The sequence below is a fragment of the Lepidochelys kempii genome, chromosome 3, assembly GCF_965140265.1.
Source record: "Lepidochelys kempii isolate rLepKem1 chromosome 3, rLepKem1.hap2, whole genome shotgun sequence".
NCBI lineage: Eukaryota > Metazoa > Chordata > Testudines > Cheloniidae > Lepidochelys > Lepidochelys kempii.
This window is the reverse complement of record NC_133258.1, coordinates 125,459,978-125,483,810: the sequence shown is the minus strand read 5'-3', so window position 1 is coordinate 125,483,810 and position 23,833 is coordinate 125,459,978. Positions and strand designations below refer to the sequence as shown.

The 23,833-nt window shown below is 41.7% G+C and overlaps 1 protein-coding gene across 4 annotated transcripts in view; it reads left to right on the top strand.

The window, feature by feature from the left end:
- PDE10A (phosphodiesterase 10A) overlaps nt 1–23,833 on the top strand; it is a 574,288-nt gene that overhangs the window by 7,233 nt on the left and 543,222 nt on the right. The gene's annotated exons all lie outside the window — the stretch shown is intronic.

Below are 23,833 nucleotides of genomic sequence, written 5' to 3'. Positions count from 1 at the left end.
CTTAGGAAGCAAGCAAAAAAAGCTTTGAGACCAGTTGGAGTAACTACAGTTAACTGCTAACAAATTCATTCTGAGGGCTCTGGAAAGATAAAGGGTGTCATGTATGTAAGCAAAGTATAAATGCAACTAACACACTAGGTAAGGTGTGTGTCTTAGTCTACTGTTGGCTCTATGGACTAAATTCAGCCTGATGAAAGTGAGGGCAACCTCACTGACTTCAGTGGAGTTATATCCATGTTCACCAGGGCTGACCTTGGCCTTTGATGTTTGCTATGGTGACTTACTGGTAGTGGGTTTAAGGAAGAGAGGATGGGAGAAAACATAAGTAGAGGTATGGATGCCGGGGAAGAGAGATGATATGTCTTGGTAGATAAGATTTATGGATGATGCAATAATGCTTTGTACAAACTACCAGGAGAAAAATAACTCCAAGTTGTTGTTGTTATGGAGAATCAACAGAAACAACAACAACAACTATTGAAACCTCCCATTTCTATTCGTTTAGATCCCAGTTTAAAAAGGTACTTTGCACATGCCTAACTTTAAGCATGCATTGGAAAGCTTAGAGTTAGGCAGGTACTAAATTAGTAACTTTCTGAATCAAGGCTTCAAGCGTGGGAGAGTCATGCTCACTCCTGTTGTCATAATGGCCTCTTTTAAGAGAGTGATCACTAAGGTTATGTTTCTAAAATATATTGGAGTAGGTTAACTGTATCTAGACCTGAAGAATACAGTTTGGTTTTGAAGAACTGTGAGGGAGAAATTTAGATCTTCAGGGGTAAGATTGTAGCCTACATGTTAGGGGGAAGTAATTTTGCCACCTGATGCTATGAGGTAGAGCTACTGGAAGTGCTGACATTTTGAATATTTGACATAGGCACTTTTTCCTTGGCTGAAGAATGTAACCTGGGACAAGTCACTTATTTTCTCTGTAAATAAAAATGGGGATGACTTCTTAACTAGAGGGGTGTGGTGAGAAGAAATTTTATTGTTTTGGGGGCACTTGGATCCTTCAGTGATAGGCCATGTAAGTACTTAAGATAAAATTTTCAAAATCACTAGTGCTTTAAGAGCGTAAGTCCCATTGGCTTTCAAAGTTATTAGGCACCTTTGAAAATATTCCCCTTGGAGTCCAGTAGTACCCATGTCTGATTTTTGTTTTGCATTAAGTGGAGTTAGTAATGAATGTGTTAGTATTACATTGTCCTGGTCCTACTTTCATACGCTGGTGGGTGTAAGACAAAATTCTTCATTCTATCTCTCTCTGGATAGAGGTGCACTAGTATACAAGTATTTATTGACCCAGAGGTAGCAATTATTAGCAAAATGAGGGCTGGCCCTGAAGTTGGCAGTCAGGAGCCAGGTTTTCAGCTAGTGTGAATCCATGTAGCTCCATTGACGTCAGTAGTGCTATGCTGACTTTATGCCAGTTGAGAATCTGGCCCCATGCCTTCTTAAAGATGATTCACAGATTTCTGTGTGTTTGACTTCAGATGCTTCCTAAAAATGTCAGTAAGTGATAAAGTGAAGAATTCAGATCATGGAGGGTAAAGAATAAAAACAAGGCAAAATACATAGATCCTGTAGGAGCCTATTACAAAATAATGGAAAAAGTAGTGGAGTGTCCCTTTAAGGTGTAGTTGTTACTCCTAGGAAGCCTCTTAAAAATTTCTGACTTGAACACAATTCATTTTACCTTTTTCTTCCTTGCCATTTTACTTGTTGTCAAGTATATTTCCATTTAAACAACTGCTGTCTCATACAGCTTCTTGCCTCCTTCCTCATGTTGCAGTGCGTCACATTGATGGTTTTGAGTGGACCATGGTGGCTTGGTGTGATGTCATTAAAAGCAGGCTTATAACCTCTTTGCAGGATCAGGCAGAAGTGGAAAGTGGGTTGGGAGGGGGACAGTTTATCTAATTCCTTTAATAGTAATGGAATGTATAAAGTAATCAAGGCACCATGTATTCCAGAGTCCTAGATTCTGTGGGAGACTGATCGTATGGAAGCAGCTTCATTTACATTTAAACAATGGAGTTTTTGAATACATTAAATATGAAAATAAGACTATAATCAGCCCCTAGGGGCACCCTGTTATTTATTTAATATTAAAGTTATCTTTTGTGGTTCTCACATTTTTCATTATTCCAAAGATTGTTGTAATAAGCATAGCCACATTATAGAAGTTGCCAGGGACAATGGTGGAAATTATGGTGACTTGGTAGGGGACGACTGGGGCTTCATATACCGTGGGAGGAGAAGGAAGTTACCTGGGATTGAGGGGTTAAGCACATTTGCTGTATGTGTCTGATTAAAAATGATAAACAGTGAAGAAAAAAATCTTGATTATTTAGCAGTCCACCGGAGCAGTTCCTACTTCCTAGAGGTATGCTTTCAGATGTCTGCAGTCTCAGGAAGATACCACAGCTTTGATTTAACCTTGAAAATGTGAGCCTACGGTTTCTTTTCAACCATAAAGGGATATGTATGTTTTTTCCAGTGAAAGTTTAGATTCTATAACACAGTTCTGCAACTAGGGGTGGGTTCTGGGGCCAATTTTGGGGAATCACACAATGTAAGGGACTAGAATATTCTGTAAACTGACTGATCGTTAATAGAGCTGCTTTTTCCCAGTTTGCCCCTATACTAACATTCTTTTTTTATTAAACATACCATTTGTCCATCGGCATGCATACCACTATTAGTATACATTATCCACAACTTAAAATGAGAGAGAATATAAACATACCTTAGCATGAAGAAGCTTGAAATAATTTATTTAGGCAAGGTTTAAATGCTAGACAGAAAAATGAAATGCTGAAATTTAGGCAGAAAGATGAAAATGCACTTTAAGACAGAAAGACAAGGGTGATACTGAGAGTTTACTTTGGCCTATAACCAGCAGCAGTACATAGATACGTGGCCCCAGGAGAAAACTGGGGAAGGAACTGTGACTTGGCCACCTCTCTTTTTCTCTCTGGATTTCCCCCCCCCCCCCCCCTTGTTTCAGGTCTATACCAGTAGAAGATTACTTTCTTCTCTCTGCTGGCTCAACTGGGCTGTTTGGGGCATTTAGAGAGGGGACGGCAGGGGGAAAAAGGCAAGCCAAGGCCCCACCTATTCCCTGCCAGTTTACAGAAGAAGGAGAATTGCAGCTCCTCCCTTCTCTTCTCCCTCATTTTTCCCCCACACCACACCAACACTGTAACCATGCACAAAGATAGCAATATAAAGTACATGCAAAGTGTATGCAGCTTCCACATACACATGCCTTGTAAGCAACCTTATTTGAGGGTCAGAGTTAGCTTAACTTTGAGAAATGTCAGATTTAGGTAGCAGGAGAAAGTTATGACCATACTGTTAAAGCCCTAAGCAGCAATGGGATATACTGTAGAATATTAAGAAATTAGGCCATCTGCAAGCCATAAATGCATGGACTGAGAATGACTGCCAACTAGTGTACTTACTGCTAATGTTCGGGTAGAAGAACTACAGCAGATCTATTATCTCCGGATAGTTGGAAGAATGGACAAGCTAAAGTCCTTCATTTTTCACTCTGTGGAAAAAACTTTACTCATCTTTCAGCTCAAGGCACTGAGCCTTTCCAGAGGGTTGCTGGAGATGAATTCTATTCTGAAATGTATTCAGCCACCTAATTTTTGTTACAGGAGTTCTCTGTAAAAGAAAGGTGTCTATTCATAAGTAAACAGTTAGTTAATAAGGTGCCAGTTGCTGGTGCTCAAGAATGTGGCACATTTTTCTTGGGTTTTGTAGGACCAACACATCTTCTTGTTGAGTGCTGCAAGTGGCTTCTTGTGTGTGGCTCTTAACAGTTTATATCCACTCCGAAACAATAACTGAAAGTCATGGAGACCTTGTGTGTTGCTATTAGGTTTTTCCAGTGTCCTGAGAATGAATAAGCGATCTCTTTTTATTGCACTGTTACAAGGCAAGCAGAAAGTATATAGGAATAGAAAGCGCTGCGTCACTTTTCAAAAACAGATAGCGTGTGATTTCATTTATTTATTTTTAATGGCAAGAATATATTCATTAACCTTTCTGTTTTTCTCTTTCCGTGACTATAAATAATGAGTGTACCAGTTTTTGACTAGAAGTTCTTTGGATCAACTCTGCTAATCATAATGCTATAAATTTTTAATTCAGGACTAGGATGGGATTTGTAGGGAGAATGGGGATGGGAACAGAGAATCCTAAACCTTTTAAATGAGGGAACATCTCATTTTATTCACTAAATATATTGGCAAAACCTCCTGGTTGCACATCTGGCATCTACATAGCTGAGATGTCTTTGCCCAGCCAGGTGCTGAGGTCATGGCTGTCTAATTTCAGCTGACACAACGAGGAGTCTGGTGGCACCTTGAAGACTAACCGATTTATTTGGGCATAAGCTTTCATGGGTAAAAACCCACTACTTCAGATGCATGGAGTGAAAATTAATATATATTGGCATAAATCTATACTGGCACATGAAGAGAAGGGAGTTACCTTACAAGTAGAGAACCACTATTGAAGCCCAATTCAGTTAGGGTGGATGTGGTCCACTCCCAATAATTGAGGAGGAGGTGTCAATACCAACAGAGGGGAAATTGCTTTTGAAGTGAGCCAGCCACTCCCAGCCCCTATTCAAGCCCAAATTGATGGTGTTAAGTTTGCAAATGAATTGTAGCTCTGCAGTTTCTCTTTGAAGTCTGTTTTTGAAGTGTTTGTTTTGTTTTTGTTTTATTTAAATCTGTTATTGAATGTCCAGGGAGATTGAAGTGTTCTCCTACTGGCTTTTGTGTGTTATTCCTGATATCTGATTTGTGTCCATTTATCCTTTTTACAGAAAGACTATCAAGTTTGGCCAGTGTACATGGCAGAGGGGCATTGCTGGCACATGATGGCATATCACATTAGTAGATGTGCAGGTGAATGAGTCCCTGCTGGTGTGGTTTGGTCCTATGATGGTGTTGCTAGAGTAGATATGGGGATAGAGAAGGCAACGGGGTTTCTTACAGGGATTGGTTCCTGGGTTAGTGTTTCTGTGGTGTAGTGTGTAGCTGCTGTTGAGTATTTGCTTCAGGTTGGGAGGCTGTTTGTAAGTGAGGATTGGCCTGCCTCCCAAGGCCAGTGAGTGGGGGATCATTTTCCAGGATAGGTTGTAGATCGTTGATGCGCTGAAGAGTTTTTAGCTGGGGGCTGTATGTGATGGCCAGTGGTGTTCTGTTGTTTTCCTTGTTGGGCCTGTCCTGTATTAGGTTACTTCTGGGTACCTGTCTCGCTCTGTCACTCTGTTTCCTCACCCCCCCAGGTGGGGAAGCATTCTTAAACTACAATACCCATCTGGGGAAAATCCACACAGTTAAGAGTAGTTCTTTCCAGTGAAAGATGAATAAATAGACGCAGAAGATGAGTGGGAAGCTTCTATTAGTGGGAGACCCATGACGATGCAGCTGCTCTTCCCCTCTCCTCCGACTCCTACCTTCTGCTTTAGGTACATCTTTCTTTGTACTTACACACACACTCACCAAATACAGTGAAGGCTGCACTAAGGATCCATCTCCCAATAGGCAATCCCTTGCTTTAAGGGACCACTAATATTTAACATTTTTATAGTGAGGTTGTATCCACAGGCCACAATCCAGACTGGGGGCCCTGCTGTTTTGGGTCATAGTATGACGTAGTCTTTGCTCAAAAGAGTTTACAATGTAAACAGACAACATAAAGCAAAACTGAGAGGTACAGTGGTACCATTTTTTAAAAAGAAGTCCTCAAATTATCTCCCAGTTCCTCCCCTCTGTTCAGATTCCCTAGCCAACCAGCTTTGCCATTGCTGGCCCAAAGTGCCTTCCTTTTACCCTGCCCACCTTCTAACACTGGAGTCAGTTTGGCAAAGAAGGGGAAATAAGTTAGCAAGAGACTGGCCAAAAGCACATGATAGCAGGTCGGAAAAGGGAGAAGGCAGGGGGCCTCTATCCATCCATGCTGGGCCGGCTCTAGGGTTTTTTGCCGCACCAAGCAAAAAATTTGCCGTTCCGAGAGCGCAACTGCCCAAGCCAAAAAAAAAAAAAGGCCCTGGAGTTGTGCTGCCCCAAGCATGTGCTTGCTTTGCTGGTGCCTAGAGCCCGTCTTGCATCCATTCCTACTCCTTTCCTTGTTTCTTATTTACTAGTACAATTTTGCATGCTCTTTAAAAATGGCCCATCTTCAGCAACCATTATTTATGGTAGTCCTTTGGGATTGTACAGACTTTTTGCTCTTTTTGTAATGTTGCTGTTCTGTGACTGGGATCCCAGTGGGGGTCAGCTGTGGTCATTCAATTAGGGTGAACTGCAAAGAATGGGGCAGACAATCCCCATAAAGCTGGTGGATATTCCAATATTTAGATTTACCAAGCCAGCATAGAACAGCCTCTTTATTATCTTCCTGGTTACTCAGAAGTCCAAACAACACAGTTCCCTTACAGTGCTCCAGCCTCAGGCCTCCATCCAGGTATCCACATCAAATATGATGAAAATTTCTGTAAATCTTATTTCATCATATATTTAAAAAAAAGGTTTTACTAATCCCAAAGGACCGGACACATTACCTCCCAGGTTAATGAATGTTTCAGATCTTACCCAAATACACACTACAGTGAATTCTTATTAACTAAACTAAAATTTATTAAAAAATGAGAGAGAGAGAATGGTTAAAAGATCAATATACATATAGACATGAGCTCGAGTCATAGCAGAGATGATGAGCTTCATAGTTGCAAAGAGTTCTTTCAGAAATAGTTCATAGTTTATAGTCCAATGTCCAAGTATCATATTCAGGGTGTACCAGCATAACTGAGACCTCAGTCTTGTGACTCAAACTTCCTCTGATAAAGCCTAAGCAGATTGGAGATGACAGAATCAGGACCCAAGGATCTTTTATACAATTTCATGTCTTTTGACAAGTTGGAGTTCCTCAGGGAACAAAAAGTAATTAGGATGACTTTGAAGGAGGTCCATCACCAGTACTTAGCTATATGGATTAACATAAGGCCATTTGCTTGTTCCTCCACCATTCACAGTACATTTCAAAGAGAGATGAATACTGAGAGATCCCGTGTTTACAATTCATTTAAATGATAGGATGTTCTTTTGACCTCTGAATTATCAGAATACAGCATAGGCAGGGACTGTTGATTACATTGTTGACCCTACTCACACATATGTAAATACACAAAAAGACAAACATTATCTCCACGTGCCTTTTGAGCGTTATTTATTTTGCAGGATGTTTAACCCTTTCTAGCCATGCATCCAAAAAAAAAAAAAAGGCATGGAGGAGAAGCAAAGATGAAATCTCCAAACAGAAAAAAACCCAAAAGAGGTAGTTTGTTAGGTAGCCAGTATGTAATTCTGATTTTCCTCAAGGATTTAGATGGCGTAGGTTTGCTGCAATTCTTTTGTGGCGCAAACCTGTGTAGCTCAGTTTACACAAGCATGTTTATAGAAACAAAATTATGAAATCCTCATTTTGTGTAACTGACCACCTAATCAATGAAATTGTCATTACGAAGACGGATTACCTTATACTGAGGCTAATATAATGTTTCCACTAAAATGAAACAGCCATCAATATTTTTAAAAGTAACAAATTTTAAATTGCCATAGCTTCATTTTGATCTTTTTTTTTAAAAATTCAGTAATTTTTTGAAAAAAAATTAAGGCCCTTACAGTTTCATTCTACTCTGAAAAGTAATTGTTAAAAAAAATACATTACCTTACTTATCAGATCTGCTCTCTGTGGGTATTCTGAGATGCATCTTCTGTCTTTCATGACAAAGTACATTAGTTTAAAATATATATATTTATTTTTACTACTTTTAACCCTATGTAACTTTAGCACCCTCATGGCCAAGATGGAGTCTGCTCTGCAGGCAGCTCTGGCCAAGAGAAGGCGCACGAAAGAATGCAGCAGGAAAAATCCCTTCCACCCTAGGGGCACCTGTTCCAAACCCCCGAGAGTGAACACACCCACCCATTGGAAAAATACAATGGATATAAGAAAGGGAAATATTTATTTACAGAGGGATGAGAGGAGAAAAACAACAAGGGGAAATATAGGGGGAGCAGTAAACCAGGGTTGCATCCAAACCAAGGCCCCACAGGCCCAGTGGTAGCACAGTCTGAAAGGGCAGACACTGAGCAATGTGTCTGCACACCGAGTTCAGGAGTCCTGAGCAAAATTCCAGTCCAGTGGTGAGTCTTGGGTGCTCCTAGACATCTTCAGCACCAGTAAACTTTCCCCAACAAACCCCTCCGGTGCCCTCTTCGGCCGTCTCTGCAAAGCCACACAGAGCGACCACCTCCCCATTTAACTGGCTAGCAGCCTCGCTCCTTGTTCCCAATGCAGTCACAAGCCCCAGTACTCACAGCCCCATGCAGCTCTGGGCAGCAGTGACAGTGATCCTGGGTCCAGCTCCGGCTTGTCCTTCTTGGGCGATTCCTCCCTGGCACAGTGCTCCTCTTGGCTCCTGTCCTGAGTTGCCCCTGATCGGCCACCCTGTCCTTCTCAGGCTTCAGGCAGGTTCTCTGCTCCTTCACTTTGGGAGGGCCAGCTTGCTGCAGCCCTTCTCTCTGGAGCTCCCAAGCCACACCCTGGAGTTTCCCTCCTTTCTGCTCACTGCTCCCCCCTCCCTCCCCTTAGGAAAACGATTTAAAGGGGCCACGCTCTCTAAACCCCAAAGGGTTACACCTACAAAGTCAATACAGCTGAGGGGGAACAGAATCCATCTTGTGTATCTTCAGTAAGATGGCTTACTGTGTTCCACTTGCCAATAAGTGTGGAAACCCACTGAAGGCAATGGGTTTGAACAAGTGTGCAATGGCACCACTTTCAGCAGCAAGGTTAGTTTAGGGTATAGTTTGGCTAATGGAACCTTTATTACTGGTTGTGCTGATGTGTGAGGTGGAAAGACTCCAGCTTGGTTCTTGGAGCTCAGGCTGAGTTTGTAGGGCCAACAGTTAGAATTTTACATTTAAATTGAACTAATTTAAAATAGAAATCCTGGTGAGACTGTAAACAAGGAACTTCATGATGCCTTTTTTATAGCCCCTTCCTACAGTTCCTTAAGCACAACATGTATCTGAAAATATGAAAGTGATTTTATAAATTTTAAAAAATTGATTTATTTCACATTGTCCAGGCTGATTCCCCACTCTGGCGCTTCGAGTGCAGGAGATGGGGGGGGACGGGGACCCACAAGCATTTAAAAAATTTAATACTTGCCACTCCAGGCTTGTATTTAAACTCCCAAGGTTACAGCTGTTTTCTGACCTTGGCTGGGTAAATGCTGTCACCACCCAAATGTAAAACCCCTTTTTGGAACCCAGGAAGGCACTCTTGGGAATTCCTTCCTGTGGAATTCAAGTCCTTTCACCCCCCTCCAGGGAAGAGCTGAGAAAGGAAACAAAGGAAATTAGCTGTTGTCACCAGCTAATTAAACAACATATGCACAAACCTCTTAGGATACCAAAAATCCAATCCTGTTCTTAAAAAAGGTAAATTTTATTTAAAAACAAAAATAAAGAAAATACATCGAACTTAGGCTTTTGCTAGACTTTTAAAAGAGCAATTCCAAAAATTAAGCACCCAAAATAGCTTTCTTGGGGGGGTCCAGCTTAAAGGTTATAAGCAAACAAAAGCATCTGGGGTTAGCATAGAGGAGTCCACTAGCCATAAGAAATACACAGAAATAAACCTAATCATGTCTTTCTAAACATTCCTGATTAACTTACACATTTGGGGATTCCAAATAACTAATTCTAGGTATGATCTCCTGATTTATGATCATACCTGGCTTAAAGTTTCTGATAGCATAACTGCTCCCTGTCCCGCTTTCCCAGAAAACAACAACAGAGAGAAAGGGGAAGTTTCCCCTTCCCCCATTTAAAAAAGTTCTAGACTTCCCATTGGCTCCTTTGGTCAGGTGCCCACTCTCTTTCCTTTACCTGCAGGACTTTAACTTTTTACAAGTAAAGAAAGCAGAAAACAGCCACCAAGAGGGACTTTATAGCTAACTGGCTGGCTGGGTGCCCATAAAAGGGAGCTACCCTTCCCCCCCCCCCCACTTCATTTATCACACACATCTTCAGAATGATCTCCTGACTCTCTTGCTACAGACTGGTTGTTCTTTACTCTCCTCGTATTACTTAGACCTGATTTTTTTTTTTTAAAGTTCTTACATTAGTGCTGTGTCAATGTGTAACTTAATTATTTCACTTAAACTTTGTCTCTTCCTGCCCACCTCTCTCAAAAAAGTACCAAGCATAGTGTCCCAGATTTATATTTTTTTAATGAGTGCGGGTTTGAATATATGCAAAGGGCCGTTAACAACCACGGTTGCCTGGATGCCAGTTAGAGAAAAATAATGCCAGATTATAATGGGAAACTGCTGGCACAGCTCTGCTTTTCAGCAACGTTTGCCTTTACCGACACCTAACTTTTGACTTTATTTAAAAAAGTGTTAATTTCTGGTCAGGATTTTTTTTCTTCAAAAAAAAGTGAGTGAAATGCTGGTGCTATTATTGAAGTGCTTCTGAAAGCTTCAACCATAGTGGTGATGGGTAGTAGCAGTGGATTTGGTCTAAAGCAGTGGTTTTCAACCAGGTGTCTAGAGTCCCCTGGGGGGCTGCAAACAGGTTTCAGGGGGGCCACCAACCAGGGCCAATATTAGACGTGCTGTGGCCCAGGGTAGAAAGCTGAAGCCCAAGGCCCTAAGTCCTGCCACCTGAGGCTGAAGCCTAAGCCTGAGCAATGTAGCTTCATGGGGGGGGCCTGTAGCATGGGGCCAAAGGCAATTGCCCGGCTTGCTACCCCCTAACACTGGCTGCAGCTTTTATATGCAGAAAACCAGCTATTGTGGCACAGGTGGGCCTTGGAGTTTTTATAGCATGTTGGGGAGGCATCAGAAAGAAAGAGGTTGAGAACCCCTGGTCTGGAGCATTGAAAAGATTCGGGAAACTTTAAGAGTTATTACTGAAGCCCTACATAAATTCTTAACTTTAGTATTTTTAATGACTTGCTATATTCTATCTTAACTCCATGCTGTAATAATAACTTTATTTTCTTTTTCTGTTAAGTAATCTTTTTGTTTCTCTTCTTTACATATAAATACAGTAGAACTTCAGAGTTACGAACATCTCTGGAATGGAGGCTTGTTCATAACTCTGAACAAAACCTTATGGTTCTTTCAAAAGTTTACAACTGAACATTGACTTAATACAGCTTTGAAACTTTACTATGCAGAAGAAAAATGCTGTTTTCCCTTTATTTTTTTAGTATTTTACATTTAACACAGTATTGTATTGGATTTGCTTTTTAAACTTTTGGTCTCTGCTGCTGCCTGATTGTGCACTCCAGTTCCAAATGAGGTGTGTGGTTGACTGGTCATTTCATAACTCTGGTGTTCGTAACTCCTGAGGTTCTACTGTAATAAACATCAGTTTTGCTCCATTTCTTTTGAAATGATGACTAGACACTGCAGGTCTTGTATTGTCATGGACACCAGTTCTGTACAGATCAGAGGCTTTTAACTTCCCCAGCTGCCTCGCTACTTTGGCAAGATCTGTAACAACAAATATCCTGCCATATCCTATCTACTTTGTGTTCTCTGCAGTGCTGAGTGTGTTATCAATGCTCCACAAATAATAGGATAAAAGGATAACAAGACTACATACAAACTATCCTCTTTCTCTTTACTCCAGCCCCTCATCCTGGGGAAACCTCTTGTCCCTCATCTCTTGTCCCTTCCAGGGCTCTTGTTTCTGCATCCACTCTCCTCTGCTCAAGATTCATTGGCTGAAATGACCATCTTTTGAGATGTGAGTGTTGATCAGGAGCAGCAGTAGGCACTGGAGAGGAAAAAGGAGATGGTGTGTTTACAGGTTGATCATCAGAGGCTTCTCTATTCTGCACACTTCATCTACTGTCTCTACCTTGCTTCAGTGTACCTGGATGTTTCCATTTTAGATCTACTGAAACTGGGATGCTTTTTCCTTAGATAGCTGTTCGTCACCTATCTGCTATCCCAATAAAGCTGGAAGAATTGTCTAGTTGGAGCAGATACCTGCCCTCTCTTAGTGAGAGTTATGTGCTCAAAGGGAGCAGATACCTGCCCTCTCTTAGTGAGAGTTATGTGCTCAAAGAGAGAGAGTAGAGTGATTCTGGGCCTAAGAGAAGGATGAGATTTTTTATTATTCTTGCTGTTTCTGGTGCTTCTAGCTTCATGGGAACTGCTCTTGCCATTTTCTTGCTACACAGAAGTACAGGAAATATCAGCTGCTGAGGCAGTCTTTTCCACCTAGCAGTGTATATGCACCTTACCATGGGAATCCCCAGAGATTCTCTGTGCCTAAGAAGATTTCTACCAGCCTACCAGAGCTGGCCCAAACAGGTGGTCCTGAATATTAACAAATATAGTACACATATTTTTATTGCTCTCTGTCTCTTTATAGAAATTTCACATATCCAACACGTTACAGGTAGTCTGAGATGAAACTTCCACCTTACTTGACCTTTCCTTTTAACTTGCCACTGCAGTGACTCCGCTCCTTTCATCACCATGAATTGCAGGTAACCACATTATCTGTACTGGGGATGGGGTGAGGGAAGGACCCCCCTTCAGATAACTATGGAGTAGGTTGGTGTGCCAATATCTGCCTTTAATCGCCCCTCACAATTTCTTCTCTTGTCTGAGTCGTCTGTCCCACCAGCTGTGGATCATTTCTCTTATATGGTAGTAGCCTAGCTAGATGTTTGCATCATGAGTCCACATTTCTCTTGCTGCTTCTTAACTGTCTGTAATAACTTAAGCAGACTGTATAAGCAAAACACAGCCCCTCTCTGAAAAGCCTTGGGCTCATCTGGTTGCTTCCCATAAAATGGGCAACCTTGGGAGGGTCTTACAGTAAAGTGACACATCCTGGTCATTTCTGGCCTGCTGGCAGGCTATGTGTTTACGACTCTTTTCTTTCCCTTTAGGATTATGCACTGTCCGGAGTGAGCATTCTAAACTATCATAATATATGGGCCATAACCAGAGGACCAATTCCTGCCACATGTCATATTGATCACCATATATCCCTCTGTGAGGTAGATATTACATGATCAGCACATGGGCCATGTTCATTCATCAGTCCCTATTTAGTAACACTTCTTTCATATACTGCATACAGTTCTGAGGCACTTTACCTCACTGGTCATTTTAGTAACCTTTTCCTGCTGCATCGACAATGTTGCTACCTCACAACCCAATATCCGATGAAGTTCTTTTGTGCCAGTGTTAGATACTGGTCAAAATTCACCTGAGAAACTACTTGTGTGCTAGGCAGCTGGGGAGGTGCCTGTAAAATCTTCAAGAAGTTTGGGAGGGGCGAAACCTGGTGTCACAGTTCAGGGCAATTGCACTTTTTTTTCCCCTCACTGGTCCACCAAGGGCACCCACTTTCAGGTTCCCGCTTAACAGCAGTTTCCTTCCTGTGTGGAGACTCCGTCTCTCTCCCTTCTTCCCAGAGTATTTCCAGGCTGCACAGTTCCCTGCCTGCACTGTGTTAGTCCCTGCGCAGACTGGCTGCCCAGGGACGCCTGCTTGGTTTCTCTTCCGAGACTGATAACAGCGATTGCCAATGGTTATAAGTGACCACGCAGCTCTTTCTGTGCTAGCCTGTTTTATTCTTAAGGTGACAGCAAGACCTATTAAAAACAATAGAGGAAACTACACACATGCTAATAATTTACCAGAGATCACCCCAACCCTAACCTGGATTCTGGCAGGAGCTGTTGTTTAAATCCCCACACAAGAGATGTCCTTGTGGTTCATCACAGCTTCAGCTCCGAACAAGCGCAGTCTTATGGGGCCTCAGTAGGCCCAGCCCTTCCAATCCTCCCTTTGGGGTTGGAGTCCTTCATGGACCAGCGGTCCTGTCTGTTTGCTGGATCAGGAAAAGGGCCCTGAGTTAGTTTAAAACCAGGTTATTTATCCAAAAAAACAAAAACCCACTTTCTTTGTCTGTCAGCCCCTGGAGAATACAGTTTGAACTAGTGTGTTCGCACCTCTCCTGAGGGGTGGCTTAAAGGGGTTAATAACAGAGGAGGTATATTAACATCCCCCTCACTACTAGAGAAGGTACATAAAATGCCATAGTAACACCTACACAGTTGCTTTTTTTAACACAATGGACCCAAAAGATATTAACCCTCATTCACTAAAGTTAATCTTAATTCCATAAGGTTTGTTTGGGGTATTACAGGAGACTGTCTGTATCACTGGCTCCACTGAAGTCCATGGGAATTTTGCCATTGATTTCACCCCATATCAATGGCCAATAAAGTCTAGTAATGTTAAAATCTGGAGTTTTCAGAGAGAAACATTCCACACTGTAGCTGTCTCCTATAGATTCTTCACTCTTCCTTTCTTCCTTCTATGTTTTATTCTTTTATGAAAAACATCATGTGTTCAGACTTACTGGTCTAAATTATTATCTCTCTGTGGGCAAATCCAGATCCTCTCAGTTTCTGTGGACATGGAGAGAAGGTGTTTAACATGGTGAGTCAGGATTGTGTGTTTGCACTAGCATTTTTCAGTTTGAGGAAGAATTTCACAAACATTAAAATCATGTACAGAAACCCTGGAGCATCAGTTATGTCTAATGCCCCTTGGGATTGGCTCTTCCTGGACATGGGCATGTACCCGCATGCCCAGTCTCTCTTCAGTGCTGCATGCATTATGTATTGAACACAGGTAATTGGCATCAGGGCACGTCAATTGAGGCCAAGTTGCTTAAACTGTCTTCTACTGTATATAAACTATTTGTTTGTATATACAATGTTAAAAATATTGTGGTAACGACTAAAGGCCACAACCAGGTGGGGTCCCATTATGCAAAGTGCTGCACAAATGTAGAATAAATGTCAGTTTTTCCCCCTAAGATCTTAGTGCCAAAAAACCAAACCAGAAACCTGCTGATAAAATGTAAGTACTGAGGAGAATTAGGTTCTGAGTGTGTCCAGGGCTTGCTCCTTAAAATTTTGGTCCGGTGACTTAATTGTCATGATGGCAGTGCAATTCAAAGTACAGAGTGGAGAGGAGCCTTTCCCAGTTTGTGGTGGTTCAGATCTAGTATTTAGGTGTGGCCCATTATAGAGACAAGGGTCTGCCGCAAAGACCCTGTCTGGATTCAAACTTTCCACAACATTTGGAGAGGAGTTTAGATCTAGGTGTTGGGTTCTGGCTCAACTCTGTCCACCAAGAAGGGTAATTTGCCCTGTGTATGTAATTCTTCTGTTCAGTTGTGGCATATGTGTTTATATGCTGCAGTTATTGCTATAGGTTGAATGAGGAATAGACCATAAAATCTATGGTGAGATTCTGTGCTGCACCTCTAAGGGGAGGAGCAAGGAGTTAAGGTGGCTTCAAACTGGAGAGGTACACTGCATAATTATGGCGGCTCTGGGGGCCTCTCTTAAGGGATGGTAGCTTCCTGGGGCTGCCCTGTTGGCTACAGCACAGCCTGAAATCTCCAGTGCTTTTGCTGGGGAAATCCTCCCCAAGCTGGAACGAAGGATTTTAGAGCCCCTTTAGGCTGCTCCAACTGTCATACCAGCATAAAGGGGCATTCTTTATCCATACTATACAACTCAAACACCTAAAATATCTACTCAAGATTTTAAAGTGCATCTCATATTACTGATTACTGGGTTGTTTGTATATAGGAGTATCATTACTTGCTCTCTATCCCTTTACTGGAACATGCAGTGGTTGGGGGAGTAGCGGGGAGTGGACTTGGTAGCAAGGACGAAAGAAGAAACTTGTGAAAACTACTGAAATGTACATTTTTCCATAAATTGTGCAGTGACTTACTCTGGACCATCCCCTTCAATGATCTTAATACATAACCTGCGCTTGTCTACGCTGGGAGTTAGGCTGGAATAGCTACATCTCTCAGGGATGTGGGTTTTTCACACTCTTGACCCCCGTAGTTAAACTGACCTAATTTTCTAATATAGACCAGATGGAGGCACACACGTGAGAGGTGTGTATGAGAGAGATGGTTCAGGGGTGCGTGTGTGTGTGGGCAAGGGAATACACATGTTTATAGTAAGGGAGGGTTAGAAGACTTTTATGTGGGCTGATAAATAGTTTTCTTTACTTTTCAAGGCTGACGTAACCACTTTTATTTTTAAATTTTATTTTGTGAATGCAAGAAAACTTAAGAACTTTATTTTTTAATAAATGTTTCAGAGCCCTATTCCACATTTAAACGCTTTCTCCAATAAATAAGGGAAGTTTAAAAATTAACATTTTTGTAGTGCATTCTGCATTTTGAAATGTAGTCATAAGCCATTAAATATTCCTGTTTTGATATTTTAAAGTATATTAAAGCCAAGTTTTACAGTACATACCTAAGTCATAAGACATGGAAAGCAGTTAATTTTGTAGACCATAATAACATACTTTGGGTAGAATTATGGCCAAAGGGTGTGACTGTGTCCCCAAGTAATGTGATAACCACACTGAAATGTACTCCCTAAAGTGCTTTATTGCTTTTTATGAACTGAAATGTACAATAAGGAAAACAGCTGAGCATGTGCATTTGTTGGTCATTATAGATATGAATTTGACATCATTGACAGTCAATCAGGAAGTCTCAGATGTATCCAGAATTCTCTAGTAATATTATAAAGTACAGCTAAGTGTGTATGGGGAGGGGGGAGGAGGGGAAATACAGAGTTGGGCAATGCTACGGTCATAACCAAATCAGACCCTATTGTTGGTTCCCAGTTGTGATCCACTGGTTCGTGTAATTTTAAACAAAATACAGTTGGAAGATCAAAAGTTACTCAACAGCTGGTAATAGAAGACTTGCACGAGCTGTAAGTACACTGTATTAACACCAGCTGCGATATACAGTTCTGTGAAGCTTTCCCATTTCTTTGAGCCTCCTTGTCCTCAGAACCTCTCTTTCCCTTCCCAAAAGCCTGACAGACACTGTGAACTCTGCCAGATATTTTTCTATGCAATTCCTAAATAGAGTTCAACACGTTCTCTGGGTGTAGTTTGGCCAACCTTTAAAAATGTGGTTTTCATTTTTTTTGTCTGTATCTTTTGTGAATTGACTCCTGGACGTTTTTTAGTGCGATTGCAACAAAAAAGAAATCTAAGGGACATTAAAACTCCATCCTGTGAGCAAAAGTCTAGTTGCAGAGATTAGTCTGAGAGCTGTTGGTTGGGAGTAGGAAACTGAACATTTTTAAAGGATGGCCTCACTTTGGCTCTCAGATCTACTGAACACATTGTAAACTTTTTTATTCTAATATGTATAAAAAATGTCTGCCAAGAACAGCCAGCGAGAGAGAGAGAGAGAGAGGTGTTGAGCTTGAAACTAGGCTTTTCTTTATTTAACTTATTAGGTAGTCTGACACATGTTACTGCTTATGTAGTCTACTGCAGCCATACAGCTTTGAGTTGTGCTCCTGTCAGATCTGTTTTACTAAGCAAGACAAACACATGGATGGGAGACCGCCAAGGAACGTCAAGGCACTGAAGGCAGTGGTACTGATGATTCGATAACTGGCACTCTTCCCTCTGAGTCAGTACTGAACCAATGTCCCAGCATGGTGCTAGGAAATGCTGGCTCTTAGATGAGACATAAAACTAAGGTCCTGACTTCCTGGGAACATAAGTTATGTCATCAGCTTAGTTTTCCAGTGTTATCCCTGGTAGTGGCCAGTATCAAATGCTTCAGAAGAAGGTGTGAGAAACTATGGAGTGGATAATTATTTTATCCATTTGGAATAACCCCCGTCAGCTCATGCTTAACTTAGGCGTTGAAACAGTTGATGTAAAAGTTCTTGTCCATATAAATTTTTTTTTTGGCTTTTTTTGTTTTGAATGCTACTAAACGCTTGACCTCAATTATATGTTGTGGCAATGAGTTCCCTGTGCTAGTTATACATTCCAATAAAAAGAAATGCACTTTAAAAATTTTTTGTTGTCTTTCATCACGTCCCCTTGCTCTTGTATTATGAGAGAATAAATAGGAGTGTTTGATCTTAACGAATGCTACAACAAAGGTATTTTGAATATCTCTTTGTTACAAGAATTTCAGCTGGCTCAGTTGGTAAATCCATTTATACAACCCCATTTTAGAAGAGGAAAAATGCGCTGTCTACCCTCCTCTCCCATGAGGCATTAATTTGAGCCTTGTCCCACTCTTTTTTTAAGGTCATTTCCATATCCCAGTCCAGTAATGAGCATTGCATTTGGCTTCTGGATAGAACGTATGGGTTATCAGAGTTATCCATTGAACAGGTTTTTGTTTAAAGTCTTTGCTTAATTATTGGTTTCCTTTCTCCGTTATGAGCCAAATTCTACCATGCTACGCTAGGGCAGCCTTACTGTAGTCAGTGGCTGCAGTTTGGGGTAATTAGAACAGAATTTGGTCTTGCACAAAAAGTACAATCATTAAAGGAAGAGGGTTACACCAATTTTAATTACTGGTTGGAAACCTATGCAGTCAAAAGCAGTTATGCAATAGCTTATGTTTACTTGTTTTAGTTACTCATTGTTTAAGGGATAATTCACATTGCAAACGTTTTTATGACCACCCTAGCTTTACTCAAGGAGGGAGGGGGGGAGAAATTTTTTTTAATTGTTCTCACAATTAATTTAGTATTAACTTCTCTTGTACTGGCAGGGTGTGTTTCCACCCCTCACCCCACCCCCCCGGCTCAAAGGACATGGGCTCTCTAGCACACAGGAAGTAAATATTTACTGTCTTTGGTGGGTATTGAAAATCATCTCTGTGCAGACACCTTCCCCCCCCCCCCGAAAAAAAAAAAAGGAGAGAAAAGAAACAATCTCTGTAGTGGAAACCCTTGTGCACTCTGAGCCCACAATGTGTGTCTTCTAAAGATCTGAAATGGACACTGAACGGTCATGGGCTTTGGATCAGACCCAAATGAAATCAATGGAAAGGTTCTCATTGACTACATCAGCAGGCTGTGGATCAGGCCATACTGAACATTTTAAAATTCAGTTGTTGGAGAGAAGTGTTTTATCTTGCAAAAATCCTGATCTAAATATGGAAAAGGTGGGATTTTCAGAAACTGTCCCATCAGTTTTTGCCAGTTGTCCTGAAAAAGCCCTGGAACAAATTGTGAAATAATTTGACTATATATGCCGCTTTGCTTATGTTTGGGTATAAAATAGTTCAGGATTATTCTGTCTTGATTTGTCCTATAAGAAATATTTGTATATACTATTATAACCTTAGGGTTTCTGATTTCATGCACATAAAATACTGCCTTGCAAGATAGTTGCAATGAAACCTAAAACCACACTAAACTAGCTTAGGTCCTCATTTTGTTACAAACTCTAAACTCTACCCTGGTTTGTTTGAAAGTTTTAGATGAAGTTCACAAAACTTTCTTATAAACCTGAACCTGTGATAAAGCAAACATGGGCCTATATTTTAAGTTTCCGTCCAAACCAAATGAAATTCATAGTTTTAACTGAACTTCAGTGTTTATTCAAATCCCACATTTAAAGTGAAACTTGGGAGTTGCAAACTAGTGTGAACCAAAAGCAAAGAAATGTTTTCATAGGAGAAGCACTGTTTGTATATTGCATGATTCTTTTCTAAAAACTGGGAGGTTTGTAGTGAGGCCAATTTCATTTTATTATTGAAATATAGTGCTGTTGTGACACATAACTGCAAGAGTATCTTCTATGTATCAACTACTCCATGCAACAAGAGAATCAAACAAAACAGGAAGGATCAAACTGTCCTCCGTTTCTCCCTTCCTTTCAGTTCACTGTGGGTCATTGGTCCTTATGGAAAATTTCCCATAGCTTATCATTTTCAATTATACTCTTTCTATATATTCTTTCTATAGCTTTTAAACCATCCTATAGAATTAAATAATTCTATCCTTCTTTTTATAGTATTCTCTGTTGGTTTAAAACTATAGAACAGGGTTGGGCAAACTGGCCGGATCTGGCCCGCGAGCGATTTTAAGCTGGCCCGCGAGCTCCCTCTGGGGAGCAGGGTCTGGGGCTCGGCCCCGCTCCGGTGCTCCAGCTGGGGCACTGGGTCAGGGGCTGCACTGCGCGGCTTGGCCCTGCTCTGGTGCTCCAGCTGGGGTGCCGGATTGGGGTCTGCACTGCGTGGCTCCCGGAAGTGCGGCATGGCCCCGCTACACGTCCTACATGCTCCAATGGCTCCCTCTGGCACTCCGATGGGAGCTGCAGGGGTGGTGCCTGCAGAGGGGGCAGTGCGCAGAGCTGTCTGGCCACGCCTCCTCGTAGGAGCTGGAGAAGGGACCTGCCGCTGCTTCCGGGAACTGCTTGAGATAAGTGCTGCTCAGAGCCTGCACTCCTGAGCCTCTCCCCACACCTCAACCCGCTGTCCCAGCCCTGATCCCACTCCCGCTTTCCAAACCCCTTGGTCCCAGCCCAGAGCACCCTCCTACGCCCCAAACTCCTCATTCCCAGCCCACCCCAGAACCTACAACCCCAACCAGAGCCCTCACTCCCTTCCGCACCACAACCCCAATTTTGTGAGCATTCATGGCCCGCCATACAATTTCTATTACCAGATGTGGACCTCGGGCCAAAAAGTTTGCCCACCCCTGCCTTAGGGAATCTGTATATTCTGGATTTCCTCAGTCTTTTTAGCCCCACATTTGAAAAGTTGCTAGCTCTCCCCTCCCACACTCCCCTCCCCAAGTCCATATTTAATCAAACAGTTACACACATGCTTCAAGTCCCACTCTCTTTAAGCACTTGCTAGAGCACTTGACTGAAACGGGGCCAGGGTTTCCTGCTCTGTGCATTTGATAAATGGTAGTTTGTATTTATTTTAGCTGTTGCTAACTGGGTGCCTGACTCGTGCTTCTGATACATGAGGTTTTCCATCACGTAGACATCCCAAATCCTGGTAAAAAAGTGTCTGTCGTTTTCCATTTCTAATCTGACCACTCCTCTTTGTGACCATCAAGACTAACACAATCTACTAGAGGACCAAAGACAAACCAATGTTTGTTTCCATAGTAAGCTAACTAAACTGTGGTTTTCAACTTGGGGTGGAGACTCCTGGAGAAGTTATGAACAGGCCCAGTTATGAACATAACCACAGTCCTTAATGGCTAGATGGGAAAGGAAGATCTGAACATTTTTTTTTCTGTTGTAATGTGGGGTCACAGTATGGAAAAGGATGTGAACCACTGATCTAAGCAAGGTTTCAGAGTAGCAGCCATGTTAGTCTGTATCCGCAAAAAGAAAAGGAGTACTGTGACACCTTAGAGACTAACCAATTTATTCGAGCATAAGCTTTCGTGAGCTACAGCTCACTTCATTGGATGCATTCAGTGGAAAATTCAGTGGGGAGATTTATATACACAGAGAACATGAAACAGTGGGTGTTACCATACAGACTGTAAGGAGAGTGATCAGGTAAGGTGAGCTATTAGCAACAGGAGAGTGGGCCGGGGGTGGGGGGGAGGAGAAAACCTTTTGTAGTAATAATCAAGGTGGGCCATTTCCAGCAGTTGACAAGCACATCTGAGGAACAGTGGGGAGGGGGAGGGAGGAATAAACGTGGGGAAATAGTTTTACTTTGTGTAGTGACCCATCCACTCCCAGTCTCTATTCAAGCCTAAGTTAATTGTATCCAGTTTGCAAATTAATTCCAAATCAGCAGTCTCTCGTTGGAGTCTGGATTTGAAGTCTTTTTGTTGTAATATTGTGAATTTTAGGTCTGTAATCGAGTGACCAGAGAGATTGAAGTGTTCTCCCACTGGTTTATGAATGTTATAATTCTTGACATCTGATTTGTGTCCATTTATTCTTTTACGTAGAGACTGTCCAGTTTGACCAATGTACATGGCAGAGGGGCATTGCTGGCACATGATGGCATATATCACATTGGTGGATGTGCAGGTGAACGAGCCTCTGATAGTGTGGCTGATGTGATTAGGCCCTGTGATGGTGTCCCCTGAATAGATATGTGGGCACAGTTGGCAACGGGCTTTATTGCAAGGATAGGTTCCTGGGTTACTGGTTCTGTTCTGTGGTGTGTGGTTGCTGGTGAGTATTTGCTTCAGGTTGGGGGGCTGTCTGTAAGCAAGGACTGGCCTGTCTCCCAAGATCTGTGAGAGTGTTGGGTCATCCTTCAAGATAGGTTGTAGATCCTTGGTGATGCACTGGAGAGGTTTTAGTTGGGCGCTACCATAAACCCCCTTTCTTTCTCACAATTAGGGCTAGCTAGCCAGGTGTGGGGGGGTTTTGTTTTTGTTTTTTTTTAAAATGGTTTTAAATGTAGTTACAATTAATCAATTAGAGCTTTCAAAACTTCAGTCATGCTAAATAGGATGGCATTTCACAGTAAGACAGAGAATATAATAAAACATCAGAGCTGTCAGCATAAGATACTTGAAATAATGCAGAAAAAAAGTATTCTTTCCCAGAATGCAGATTAAAAGCTGATCGCCTGAGCATGCTCTAGAATATTCGTAAGACTATAACTCATGCAAAATTCTAAGGGCTTGCCCTTGCAATCTTTGATCAGGCTCTGTTGTACGAAAAACATGAGCAAATTTCCATTAAATCCAGCAATGTGAAGAACATTCTTGCATCCAAAACAATATTTTAGTCCTGAGTTCAGAAGAAAATAAAGTCTGCCGGTATTTGGGTGTGTGTCAACAGAGGAATCTGACACAGGCCAGATTCTGATGCCTTTGCTCACACTGAATAGCACCTTACTTCAGGAGTAGTTCTTTGCAGTTAGCCATTGGAAAGGTGCTATTGCTTGTTGTGAGTGAGAGTATCTGAATCGGGCCCTTTGTAATTTGAAAGAAATAAGGGTTAAATTAGTGTATGGCTGAAGGGGCATCCACCTTCAAATGATAGCCTTTTCTAGAATCTCAGCTGCCACTACTCCATAGCCTCTCAGAGTAAGAGATCACCTGAAACCTAATAAGGGGTTACCTTCTGATCTACAATAGATATAGTTCAAATATTTCTTCTTTTCTGAGCAATATTACTAGTTCCTCTAGTATTCATCTTTTTTTTTTTTTTTTTTAAATATAGGGAATGGCTCTCAAACTGGTATAACTTGTAGAAGCTCGTAGGGGAAAAAATTGTTTTAAGCATGATCCTCTCTGCACTGCAGTTGCCATTGAAATAATGCCATTTGCCAAAAGTTAAGATAAACTTCTCTACGTATAGGGGAAAACACCTGTATCAAAGACACGGCTGTGTGGTAACTTCTGATTTGTGGAGGGTGACCACTGTACCTTTTTAACCAAAACACAAGGTTAGTGGTGGGAATTTCCATACAGAAAGAAATGGGCAGGGGGAAAAAAACCTGTCATGCCCAGAGTGTGGGATTTTCAAAAGTGCTAAATATTGGCCAACACTCAATGTTTTAAAATTCACAGCCAGAAGAGATTATTACAGAGAAACACTTGTACCCATAATAGTGCAGAAAAAAATAAGCTGTAGGGATGAGGAAATGACAATAGCTTTGTGTAGAGAAAAGGATGTATTTATAAATGTACTCCTGTATGTTATATTTCTCTCTTGTGCACACATGCACTGAAACCAGACTTAACATGAGCCCTTGATGGCTCAGTCTTCGATTTCCTACACGTACCCTTCCTGCTAAAAACTACCAAGAATTAAGTCCTGGCTCTGCTGAAGTCAATGAGAGTTTTGCCATTGATTTCAGTGGGACCAGGGTTGCACTGTAAGTCGGTGCAAATATTTTTGAATGTAATGAGTTAATAATTGTATAAT